This window comes from Desmodus rotundus, chromosome 6 (assembly GCF_022682495.2).
Source record: "Desmodus rotundus isolate HL8 chromosome 6, HLdesRot8A.1, whole genome shotgun sequence".
In the NCBI taxonomy this organism is placed as follows: Eukaryota; Metazoa; Chordata; class Mammalia; order Chiroptera; family Phyllostomidae; genus Desmodus; species Desmodus rotundus.
Window position 1 is genome coordinate 116,834,961 of NC_071392.1, and position 12,775 is coordinate 116,847,735.

The following is a 12,775-nucleotide window of genomic DNA, read 5'->3' on the forward strand; positions in this document are numbered from 1 at the left end:
CTGTGCAAATGTGCAGTGAAATTGCAGTGTTAACGCCGTGGTTTCATTAACCCTGCACGCTGCCTCCGATGATCTGTGGCTCCGACTTTCACTGAATAAACCTGCTCCTTCAGCGTGCTGCGGAAGATGAAATCAAGGGGCTTTAATCTGGAACAAAATAAAATAACATCACTCTGTATTCTGACTTTATGGACACCGTGTCGTACATTGGCTTTCCCTCTTATAAAATAAAAAATTCTAAATATATGCAGACACATCTATGAAAATATTTTATACAAATATAGTCACAGTATAAAAATCCCTTAAGTACACAGCATATAAGAGAGTGAAAAAACAGACAGTTCTCCTTTCCCACTTTCCTTGCACTCGCTTTCCCAGAGACACCCAAGTTGTCAGGGACACCCAGTGCTCCCTTCCCAATATTTCTGGGCCCTTGAGGGATGAGAGTCAGGTGCCTCCTACTGTTCCATCATGGGAATTACAAGCTTTTGTAAAATCTTCTGGATAGTGCTTCAGACTGCAGACCTAGCCGTCCGTGCCTGTGGGGGCTGGGGGCTAACTCTACAGAAAGACTGTGGTGTTTTCGTGTGTGACACTGGCAATGCAACTCGCCTGATCCTGGAAGATGTGGCTTCTCAGGGTGACCAAGCCATCAGGCTCCGTGGCCAAGATTTCACTGAATCACACACAATTAATAAGCCCCTACTGTGACCGGACAATCTGTCTGGAAGTCTGTCATCACGGGGCAGGAGAGGTGTGGGGCTGGATGTGGGAAGGGAGATGATAAAATTAATAATGAAATGGAGACCAAATATAGGTCAGGATGGGGTGTGTGCTGGGGAGGGGCTGGGTGGGGCAGGCCCTCTGGCAGGTGATATTTGGGTAGAAACCTAACACGAACGATGAGGGCGAGCCATGTGAAGATCTAAAGGAGTGATTTCCAGGAACGTGGGGCAAGGCCTGAGGTGGGGGTTTCCCGGTGTGCATGTGGACCATAAAGGAAGTGAAGCGGGGAGGGTGAGGATAATCAAAATGAAGACAGAGAGGTGACGGGGCGGGGGGCCACGTCACCGACAGGACCTTGTAGGCTACTGTAAGGACATTAGCTTCTATTTTGCAAGAGATGGGGGGCCTGAGGAGGTTGTGAGCAGAGAGGTGACCACATCTGACTTGTGTTTTAAAAGAAACCTTCTGAATGGAACTTGGAGCAGCCACTACGGATAGCAGTATGGAAGAGGTTCCCTAAAACGCTAAACATAGAGCCACCATATTATCCCGCAATTCCGTTCTGGGCATTTACCCAAAGAAAACAAAAACACTAACTAGGAAAGATATAAGCACCCCTATGTTCACTGCAGCATTATTTACAATTGCTAACACATGGAAACAATCTAAGTGTCTACAGGTGGATAAATGGATAAGACCTTGTGGTATAAATACATGTACAAGGTCTGGCAGGAGTACCGCCTGCTCGAGTGTGGTCGGTAGGGTAATAATATGGGTGTAATAACTTATAGTTTTAATTTGAACATTTCACCTGAAATGTCATATGGTGTGCTTGAGCGTGATATCGTTATATTACAGTATTACATGCTTATGATTTTGTGATAAAGGATTTTGTGATAAAAAAGGGACACTATTTGTGTCAGACCCTGTGTGTGTACAATAGAATATTATTCAGCCATAAAAAATGAAATCTTGTTACCTGAGACAACATGGATGGACCTCAGGGGCATTATGCTAAGTGAAATAAATCAGACAGAGAGAGACACATATCATTTGGTTTCTCTAACATGTAGAATCTAAAAACAAAAAAACAAACAAAAACAAGATCATAGATGCAAAGAACAGATTGGTGGTTGCCAGAGGCAGAGGGTGGTGAGTAGTAGAAATGGGTGAAGGAATAAAAAGGTAAAAAAGAAAAAGGTCAAATTAAAATTAAAGAAAGAAATATCTGGTTCTGGCAGGGAGTCATGTGAGGAGGTAACACCCAGGTGGAGGTAACCACCCAGGTAATCACCCAGGTAGAGGTGAGGGTGACTCGGACCAGGATGGTGGCAGCAGGTCGGGTGAGAAGTGGTGGACAAAGCAGAACCCACCAGACGTCGTGAGTGGGACGTGAAGAAAGGAGTCATCACCTGACCCCAAAATCTGCTAGCCTGAGCAATTTGGTGATTCCAGGTCTCACCGAACACAGCTCTCAGATTCTTCCTCCACCAGGTGAGCCCTGGGGGATGTAAAGTGGGAGCTCTTTATCTCTCCCTCCAGGCTCAGTCCAGCCCCCAACAGCCACCTGTCTGTGTCTGACTCCCTAACTACTGTGTTGGGACCCTGGCTTAAGCCCAGGGAGCATCTTCAGTGGTGGAGGTCCCAGGTTCTCAGGGATCCACACCAGTCCTGCAATGAAGGAGCAGGTTTCAGAGGAAAGGGAGACTTGAGGTCCAGCTGGGAGGCTAGAGCAATCAGGGAGGACTTTCTCAGATGAGCTGGCTTTGAAGGATATTGAGATGTCCTCATTTTAGGGAAGGGGACTTGGACCCTGGCAGAGGGAGACATGAGAAGGGAAGATGCATTACTAAACCTGAGGGACAGCAGGCTGGAGAGGCAGGTGGATGAGGGCTGGGGAAAAGCCAGAGTAAATTTCAAGATGACCCAATAGAACAAGGGAAGGGGCCCTGAGGCAGATTATATTTCCCAAAAATGGCCATAGTAATAGTTCTGATTCCATATGCTCTCCCAGACTCAGTCGAAAGGTGAAATCTAATTTCCTTCCTTCTCAAAGGTTGTCCTTTGAGACTACCTTGATGTACACAGTGCAGCGGAGGTGATGCTGTGTGACTTCCAATAAATCATAGAAGACAACATGGCTTCTGCTTGCCTCGCTGTCCCAGGACACTCGCCTCAGACCCAGCCTCTGGGTTATGAGAAAGCCCAGACCACGTGGAAAAGTCCTGGGAAGTGTACCAGCCGAAAGTCTAGCTAAGATTCCTGCCACCAACCAGGTTCCACCGCCAACCAGCTGAGCAAATGAGCTTCGGGTAGCGTCGGCCCAGACGCTGAGTCACATCAAGCCTTCAAGCTGAGGCCCCAGACATGGTGGAGCAGAGGCAAGCCATCCCACCACGCCCTGTCGGAAATCCTCACTCATAGAAACAGCGAGCGTAGTTTGTTACGAAACAATAGTAACTAGAACAAGCTCCAACACATGTCAGCCTGGTGAATAATGTCCCACCATCATTAATTTCTCCCTATTATTTTCAGGGTTATCGATGTCTAAGTAGGCATTATACACAGGCATTAAAGCCAATTATAGCCTCTTACGTGAATATTATTTTATTGTTGTTCCGCATTGTGCTTGGCTGGTGCCTGTTTTTTGGGGAGGCAGACACTCCACCCAGGGCAGGGACAAGCATCGTGATTCTGTTTAAGAATCAGGTTTTCTCGTCATGATGCTCTCTCCTAGTCAATGATGCACCCGCTCATCTTGAAGGAAGACAAGCGGAGACTCCAGGTGACGCTGGAGGAAGGAATGTGACGGGAGGTAAGGGGTTATCTGTCCATCTGTGACCACCAGGTTAGCCCTGGCCCAACCCAAGCCTCTTTAACCATCCACGCATCTGCCAGTCATCTCTGCATCTATTCAGCCCATCACAATGATCTTGACACCCACTATGTATCAGGCTCTGCTCGGGACACACAAGAACACAGTGGTTCATAGCCTCATGGAGTTTCTAGCCTAAAGGGGAGCCACACAGAAGCAGATAAACAGAGGAAATACTGGCAGGTTGTGGTAAGTGCAATGAAGGAAAGGCTCGGGTGTTGTCCTGGGGAACACAGGCTACCTTTCCCTGTGGCCAGGGCAGCCTCTCTGAGGAGAGAGGGTTATCTATTCACTGGGACCTGAAGGAGCCAAGCACCGTCGACCTATCCGCGAGCAACGGAAACTGACTCTGGCTGGACCAAGGAGAGGAAAAATACTGAAAGGACATCAGGAAACTCATAGACTAAGGAGAGAACTTGGAAGATCAGGCTCGGAAAGTGGGCAGGAGCAAAGGGTAGCCATGCAGCCGGCATCACAGTCAAAACTGCATCGCAGAATCGATAGGGTGAGGTCCCAGCACTGCTTGACCTGAGGGTAATATGGCATCAGAATCCATTATGGCCACCAGAACACCGCCATCGTCCCCCGGAAAGGAGTCCCCATTGTCCCTGCTTCTTCTTGTCACCAGCTCCCAATTTAAAGTTCTAGGTAATGGTGAAGACATTATATAATATACAAATGAGGTTATTATACAATTGTACTTCTGAAACCTATATAATTTTATTAACCAATGTCACCCCAATAAATTCAATTTTAAAGGATTTAACTAAAAAATAAGCCCTGGCTGGTATGGCTCAGTGGATGGAGTGTCGGCCTGAGAACCAAGAAATCACTGGTTCAATTCCCTGTCGGGGCACGTGGCTGCGTTGCAGGACAGGTTCCCCTTTGGGGAGTGCAGGAGGCAACCAACTGATGTTTTTCTCACACGTCAATGTTTCTCTCCCTGTCTTTCTCCCTCCCTTCCCCTCTCTCAGAAAAGAAATACATTAAATATTTTTAAAAATAAAATAAAAAATAAAACCTTCCTCTTGAATGCACTGAAGTTTGTGGAATATGGTGGGATGGTGGCCAACATACCAAGGAAAAGGGTTCTATAGGCTATAGAAATAGTGGGCTATTATATTTATGGCAAAAGGGAGCTGCCTGTTGGAAAGTACCATATTTTTTGGACTATAAGATGCACTGGACCATAAGACACACCTAAGTTTTAGAGGAGGAAAATAGGAAAAAACAAACCCACTCCACTGCCACCCTACCCCCACCCCAGCGAGCCAGGTAAGTTACATTCAGACTATAAGACGCACCCCCATTTTCCTCCCAATGGGGGAGGGGGCAGTGCGTCTTATAGTCTGAAAAATACGGTAAATGCAGTTCCACTCACGTTTCCAGATATTTATTGTTCATATGAATCACTGAAATATAAGCTTATTAAAGGTAAAGATCTTCTCTGCTTTTTTTTTTTTTACTTCTCTAGCTTCACCAGCTAGAACATTGCCTAGAAATGATCAAGGTCACAATCAATATTTTGCATGAACAACACCAAAAAAAAAAAAAAAACCCTTAGGTGAGAACTTGTGCTTGGCTGATCGTAAATCATGGGACTACGCTCTGGCTGCAGCAAAGTCTGGGAACTTTGGACAAGATTCCTGGATCTGCAGCAGCCCTCTTGGGGCCATGAAACCACAAGCTGAAGAAGAAAAGCCAACAGCCAAGGTAGCAGAACAGAAAGCCTGAAAGAACAAGGTCAGGGGTGTCAGATTCACTTTCACCGGGGGCTGCATCAGCCTCGCGGTTGCCTTCAAAGGGCCAAGTGCAATGTTAGGACTGTGTACATGTAACTACTCCTTAACTAGGGGCGAGGAGCTCGGTGCTGCCGCTGGGTAGAAACGAGGCACCAGGCTGGATAAAACAAGGTGGAGACCGGATTCGGCCCGTAGGCGTTGTGTTTGCCACCTGCGAACTAGGCCCTCGATGGCACTGCTGAACTGCTGTGCCAGTCAAGGACCGTCTAATTCTGGGCATTTCACTAAATAAACAGTAAAGTTCTTCAGAATTTTAGCCACTACAGGCCCACCTTGCTTTATTGTACTTCACAGATGTTGTGGGGTTTGTTTTTGTTTTTAACAAATTGAAGGCAGGACCCTCCACTAGCGGAAACATTTTGATTCATTTCGTTGGGATACTCACTTCACTGCAGTGCCCTGGGACCAGACCCACAGTATCACCAAGGTTCGCTCGGGGCAGTTTTCTCCGTGGTGACTGTGCTGTAACGGGGGGGGGGGGGGGGGGGGGGGGCCAGGAAGGCTTTTCTCAAACTGCGCTGTGAGCCAGGGGTGCTTATGAAGATGCAGGTTCTCGAAGCCCATCCTCAAAGATGCTGCCTCAGAATCACGAGGCATGCGGCTTTTTATGGAATCCAAATTCATCCAGGCCGTCTGCTGGACATACTTGATGACCGCTGCCCACACCGGCGGCGCCTGGTTTAGGGGAGGAAAGTCTGCTCCATTCTCCTACTTCTCTCTGAGTCCCAACATCGCGTCTGCAAAGCTAAGTGAGATCGGCAGTGTCAAGCAGTGACCCTGGTCCCGGACATAGAACCAGTGTCAACAACGCTGTTTATTTATTTGTTTGTTTACGTATTTATTTATTTATTTATTTTTAATATCACCTCTGATTGGGGCTTCTATCATCAACCACTAACTCCTGTGCAGCAAAGGGGAGAGAGGATGGGCTATAACACTCAAAGGCAAGGTCATGACTAATCCAGTAAAGGTGTGTAAAAGGTGAATCCAAATCATTATGGTGTCTGTTCTCTAGCCTCTAATTAAATAATATTATACAGTGCACCAGACGGCCTGGGGGTCCCAGCTCTGCCTCTCAACTGACTGTCAGACAGGGTGAATTATGTCAACCCTCCGTGCCTCGGTTTCTTCATTTGTACAAAGCAGACGATCCTAGTGCCCACCTCACAGAGTTGGGCAGATCAGGGAGTTTGTTGTGTTGAGCTCTTAGAACAGAGCCGGGCCGAGGGTACAGGTTCAGTAAAGGGCAGCTTTCATTACTATTGCCGGGGCCAGTCCCTGCTCAAAGCGTCGTCTTCGTCAGAGAGGTTCCCCGCCCCACCTCACCGCACCAGGGTTTGGGGGGTACCAGGGGGCACACTATCATCCTGCCGGGAGGTCATCGGGAGGCCTTTGGAAAACAAGAGATTTGATTTCCCCTTTGGCCAGAAGCGGTTAACCAGGGCTGAGTCTGCAGCAGCAGGGAGAGACCTGGGCTGAGGCTCAGCTCAGCCGTGAGGGTTTGTCTAGAGGGGAGCAGAGGCCCACACCTCTGGGGAGTCACAGGGATAGACACTAAGAGGTGCAGCCTGGAAATTAAGGAAAAGACCCAAGGATGCTGAGGCCTGGACACAGCCTGCCGCAATCTTAAAGATAACCAACAGAGGGAGACCTAGACCAGAACCAGTCTCCAGAATTTAGCAATGAGCAAATGCCAGGCACAGGAAACCAGGTGATTCCAATGGGCACTCAAGACCCAACCAGCACCGCAGAGAGCGCGTTAAAAGCCCCTGAGGACCTTGTTATTACTGCATGTAATAATCCAGCATGGGAGGAGGAGGAGGGTGGAGTAGAACATAGGTGTGTATGGGATACATCAAACTCTCTTGGCCTCACCTGTCACTTGTCCCCATCACTACTGCAGTGACGTGGAGCTGACTCTGGCCTCCGACAGCACCTCCCCCTGTCCCTCCGCTTTAGACTCCTCCCTGTCTTTGACTTTCCCACTCAGGGCCCAGCTCAGCATCCACTGCACTCTGCACTTAATAATAGTTAAAATGGTCAATTTTATTTTATGTGTATTTTACCAACATTTTTTTAAATAAATAATTTTAAGAGACAATAGCATAAAACAATCATTACGACACTATGTTGATGTGTTTATAATGTGTAAAGAGGTCACTTGTATGACCGACAGTAATTACACAAGGGACTGGGGAGGAAGAGGAGCTATGTAGAAGTTGCCTAAAGCCACTCACAGCAAAGTGCTGTTCATTCCAGCTAGACCATTTCAAAGGAAGATGCTAATTGTAACCCCAGGGCAATCACTGAGAAAATAACTTTAAATTGTAGGGAAAGAACAACAAGAAAACTATACAGTTCCACTAAAAAGTATCTATTTAACCCAAAGTCAATAATAGAGGAACAATGATGCAAGACAGAAGACAAATACCAAAACGGCAGAGGCAGATCCTATATTAATGGCAATTACATTACATGTAAATGGGCTAAACTAACCAATTAAAAGGCAGAGGCTGGCAGAATGGATTGTAAAAGAAATGACCAAAGTTTATACTGTCTGCAAGAGACACACTTCAGATCCGAAGACACAAATATGTTGAAAGTAAAAGGGTGGGCAAATACACGCCATGCAAACAGCTACGGACAGAGGGCTGAAGCGGCCATACTAACGTTAGACAAAACAGACTCTGAGACCAAAATTCTCACTAGAGAGAAAATAATGAACGTTCCCTGGGCAGGATCTCTGTAGACAAAGCCACAAATTCATACACGTAACTTTCATTCCAGAAAGTTCTCCTGAACACTAGTGCTTAAGAAACTTTGGTGGGTATAGCAGGGCCAGGAAGGATTAAGTTTGTTCCACGGTTTATTTTTAAAGTGTTTGAATTTATTGTTAACATAAAAATTAGGAGATGGCATAATGGTCAAACTAGCTGCTTCTGGTATAAAGCCCGGCCACAGTGAGCCTGCATTTCTGCCTGATAAACACGGGCTCCACCTGAAACCAGCTTCCTTTCTAGATGGGCCTGTTGTCCAATTCTCCACAGTTCCCACCTGGAAGAGACGTGTTGCTTGACCAAGCCAACACTTTTCTGCACCCTCACCGCCTACTCTCGGTTCGTAGATGGGGAAACAGACCTAGCAAGGCAGGATATTGCCAAGGTCGACACAGGGAGGCTCAGGCAGGAGCAGGTCCTCTGTTCCTGGCCACCACCCCCCTCTCCGCAGCACTAGTCTGTCTCACCACAAAGAAGCAGAAATGCTGCCTTTGAACTCTTACCCATGACCTTGGGCCAATCTGGGCTCCTCCTTCACCCTTCCCTGTTGCCTGGGGTCTGCAGGTTCCTCCTCCCCTATCGCAGCCACTTTTGGAGACCCCCACAGTCACGATAACACTGAGAGGTCTGGTGTGAGTCAAACAAGTGACTAAGATTCCAATGCTGGAATTAGGGGTGTACGCTCAGACGTGTATTGCACAGGGGGCACGTACTGAATCTTCACATTAGTGCTGAATCAGCCTGTAAAGAGAAGTGTCTTTCAAGTGATTCACGTTGTAAAACCCTTTCTTCAAATCAAACAACGAATTGGACTTTAATGTATATAAATCAATCAGGGCAGTCCCATCATTTGGAGGGAGGGGGGCCAGGAGCCAGGTTCACTACACTTCCCCATGCAGTAGACACCTGCTAGACCACGCCTTCCCCTCAGCACAGTACGGCAGGGGGTGGGGGTGGGGTAGAGACCCATGCACCATTGCCGGGCTCCCACAGCAAGTGTATGCTGTGACATGTCTCTGCTCTGCTTTCCCACAGCTTCCTACAGCTGCTGAGCCATGTGCAGACACATTACAGAAGTGGGGGGTGGGGGGACATCTCTACTACCAGAAGAGACTGAAATCAGCCCTACCATCTCTTGGAGGGACAGTTCCAAGGTGTATCCATACCGTTCTTCAGAGAGTGCCCTGCAGGACTAAGCTCCCGTTGCCCATGGTAATCGTCTTAGTCCGTTCAGGCTGCTATAACAAAATACCATACACTGGATGACTTGTAAACAACAGAAATTTATTTCTCACAGTTCTGGAGGTGGGAAGTCTAAGGTCAGGGAGTGAGTAAGGTGAGGCTCTAGTGAGGCCCCTTCCAGGTTGCAGACTCCCGACTTATTATTGTCCTCACAAGGCGGAAAGAGGGAGGGAGCTCTGTGGGGGCTCACGATCGGGTCACCTCCCAGAGGCCCCACTTCCTAATGCCAGCACATCAGGAGCTGAATTTCAACACATGGATTTTGGGTGAGACACAAATATTCAGTCCGTGACAGTCACGTATTACCCACGTATTAACTCACACTTTATTTACATTCTTCCCTCGGCGTCACACTTAACGCTCCTTCCCTTCTGTCTCCTTGGAGCCCCTCCCGAATCAACTATTGGCACCCAAGCTCTTGCCTTTGGTTCTGCTTTCAGGGGAATCCAAATAAGACACCCCTAATCACGGCCCCCGACACGCCTCCCCGACGTGTCCAGGACTGCTGGGCGTGCTTGACAATCACAGCTCTGAGCATCTCCAGACCTCGGGCTTCTTGACGACTGTGGCTTTCCCCCCTTCGCCTCCCAGAAGCCCCCTGGACTCAGGAAGAAGAAGCCAAAAGGAAAATATCAACGCACTTGACTTTGTACATTTTAAATGCTTTATATAAAATTAGACCACAAATAGTCCGTGGTAGCTGGAAGTGGGAGTTGAGCAGATGGGGGGAGAGAAAAAGATTGGTTTGGGGCACACGTTTTTGGTGCCTGAGTGATATCTCTGCGGGGTTTCCTGTAGACATTAGTTACCGTTTCTGGAATTCTGGAGACAGATTTGAAAGACATCGAACTCTAAGTGATACTCAAAGTCGTGCACGCTGATGAGATCACTCAAGGTGAATGTCAAGAGCAGAAATTAAGGTGAAGAATCACTTGTGTAACTTAACCATGGTGACTTCTGAAGGAAGGGGCTTCAGTGGCAACAGAATGAAGGAACTTCTATTTTAACTTTAGACCCGTCTTTTCAGCTTTACTGAGGTGTAATTGGCAAACAAGATTGGGTAGCATTTAAAACGTGCCTTGTGACGACTTCGTACACGTACACACTAGGGAAGGGTTCCCACCATCTGGTTAATTGACACACCCATCACCTCACGTATTTGCCTCTTTTTTGGTGAGAATATTTAAGATCTGTTCTCTCAGCAATTTAAGTTTTGCAACAGTGTCGTCAACTGTAGTCACCACTTTTTACATTAGATTCTCATTCATATTCTATCTGAAAGTGTGTACCCTTTTACCCACCTGTCCCTCTCTTCCCCACTCCTCAGCCTCCTACCACCATTCTACTCTCTGTTTCTACGGGTTTGACTTTCTAATACACCTGTGATGTGTTGTTTTTTTACGTATTTATCCGTAGTAGTGGAGAGTGAGAGAGCCAGAGGTAGGGTCATGACGACCCCATGTGCCTGCTGGATGCTCCTCCTGACACCCTGTCAGCACCTGGGCCAGGGCGGGGGAGGGAACCAACCGCCAACACACGCCCCAGCTCAGGGCAGGTCAGTTCCATCCCCTTGATGCGGACTGTGCCAGGCCTGCCCAGAGCCCCCGACGCTGCACGCTGTGCGGTTTGCTCAAGGAGGCAGAGAGGGTGTATTTGTTCTTTATAGTCACGCCCTGACAGCTGCCAGGACCCCCGGGGCTGTTTCTGAAGGCAGCTCCCCACAACAGGCATCAGTCTGCTCTCCTGCTGAAGAGGGCCACCTATAAAATGCAGGATGGGACGCCAACTCCACCAAAGGCTTTGCCCCCCAGGAAGAGAGGCCCCACCCATGGCGCTGGTGGGCAGCCAGGGCCAGGACACAGAGATGGAGGAGAGCCAGGCAAAGTGGGAGTGAGGTGCACACGGGTCCCCATCCTGCCACGCAACACGGGCTCGGTCCTTGGCCGAAACACCCGCCCTCTGAGTCACAGTTTCTTTGTCTGTAAAATGGACATAATTACACATACATTTCAGCCTCTTTGAACAAAATCACACGAGATGATACATTTGGATTTTTTTTTTAATTGTTATGTGCTGAACACACTGACGAGGGACTGTTGTTGTCACTCTGACTGTTGTCACCAGGCAGTGCCTGCTCCCCACACAGGGATCCCCGGAGTCGCAGACAGGATGGCCCTGAAGGCCACCTACCCAAGAACCCCAAACTTCCGTCAACTGTGAACCGTCTTCACGACTTTCACCTTTCCCTGAGGGGCACTGCTTCTGCCATTTACTTCACGTTTTTCTGTAAATCCAAGGCCCTTCTTTTCAGCAGCATCCTCAGCAAATTAAGAACTTGAGGGGAAGACCTTGACGGCAGAGGAAGCTGGACCGGCCCCGCTGGGACCAGACCTCACCCTGCAGTGAGCACCCTGTCGCCGTCCTTGTGCCTGTCCTAAAAACACGCAAAGAAGAAGTGAAATGGAAATAAATTTCACTTTTCCAAATCTACTCACTAAACGGTGAGACAAGAAAAAGTGCTTTCTCTTTTATTTTATTTTTTTTTATCAGCATTTTATTTACATGCTCATCAGGCCTGCCCCTAGCATTTGCCATCTGGGGCAAGAACAGAAATGGAGGTGCATGCATTATGTATGTAAGTATTTAGAAGTCAGAAATCAAGGTAATAGGCTGCTAAAAAATACACATTTTCTCCTCTAGCCTTGACAAATACGTCTTTGAATGACCTAGAAATATTGTTCGGCCTTAAAAAGGAGGGAAATTCTGACACGTGCTTCAACGTGGATGAGCCTTGAGCATGTTATGCTGAGTGAAATAAGCCAGTCACCAAAAGACAAATACAGAAAGATTCTGCTTCGATGAGGTGCTCAGAGTAGTCAGATTCAGAGGCAGAAGGTAGAAAGGTAGTTGCCAGGGGTTGGGGATGGGCGGCAGGCGGGGCAGAGGCAATGGGGAGTGCCTAATGAACACGGAGTTTCAGTTTTACAAGATGAAAAGTTGTGCAGCTGGATGGCGGTGCTGGTTACACAACAATGGCAACAAACTCGACACCGATGAATTGTACACTTAAGAATGGTTAAGAGGGCCCCTGGCTGCTGTGGCTCAGTGGATTGAGTGCCAGCTGGCAAACCAAAGAGTCACTGGTTCTAATCGCAGTCAGGGCACATGCCTGGGTTGCAGGCCAGGCCACATCTCCAGTAGGGGGCGTGTGAGAGGCAACCACATACTGATATTTCTCTCCCTCTCTCCTTCTCTTCCCCCCTCTCTAAAACTAATAAATAAAATATATTTTTAAATGGTTAAGATGGTATTTTACCACAATTTTTATTTGTTTAAAACAATTACCTAGAAGT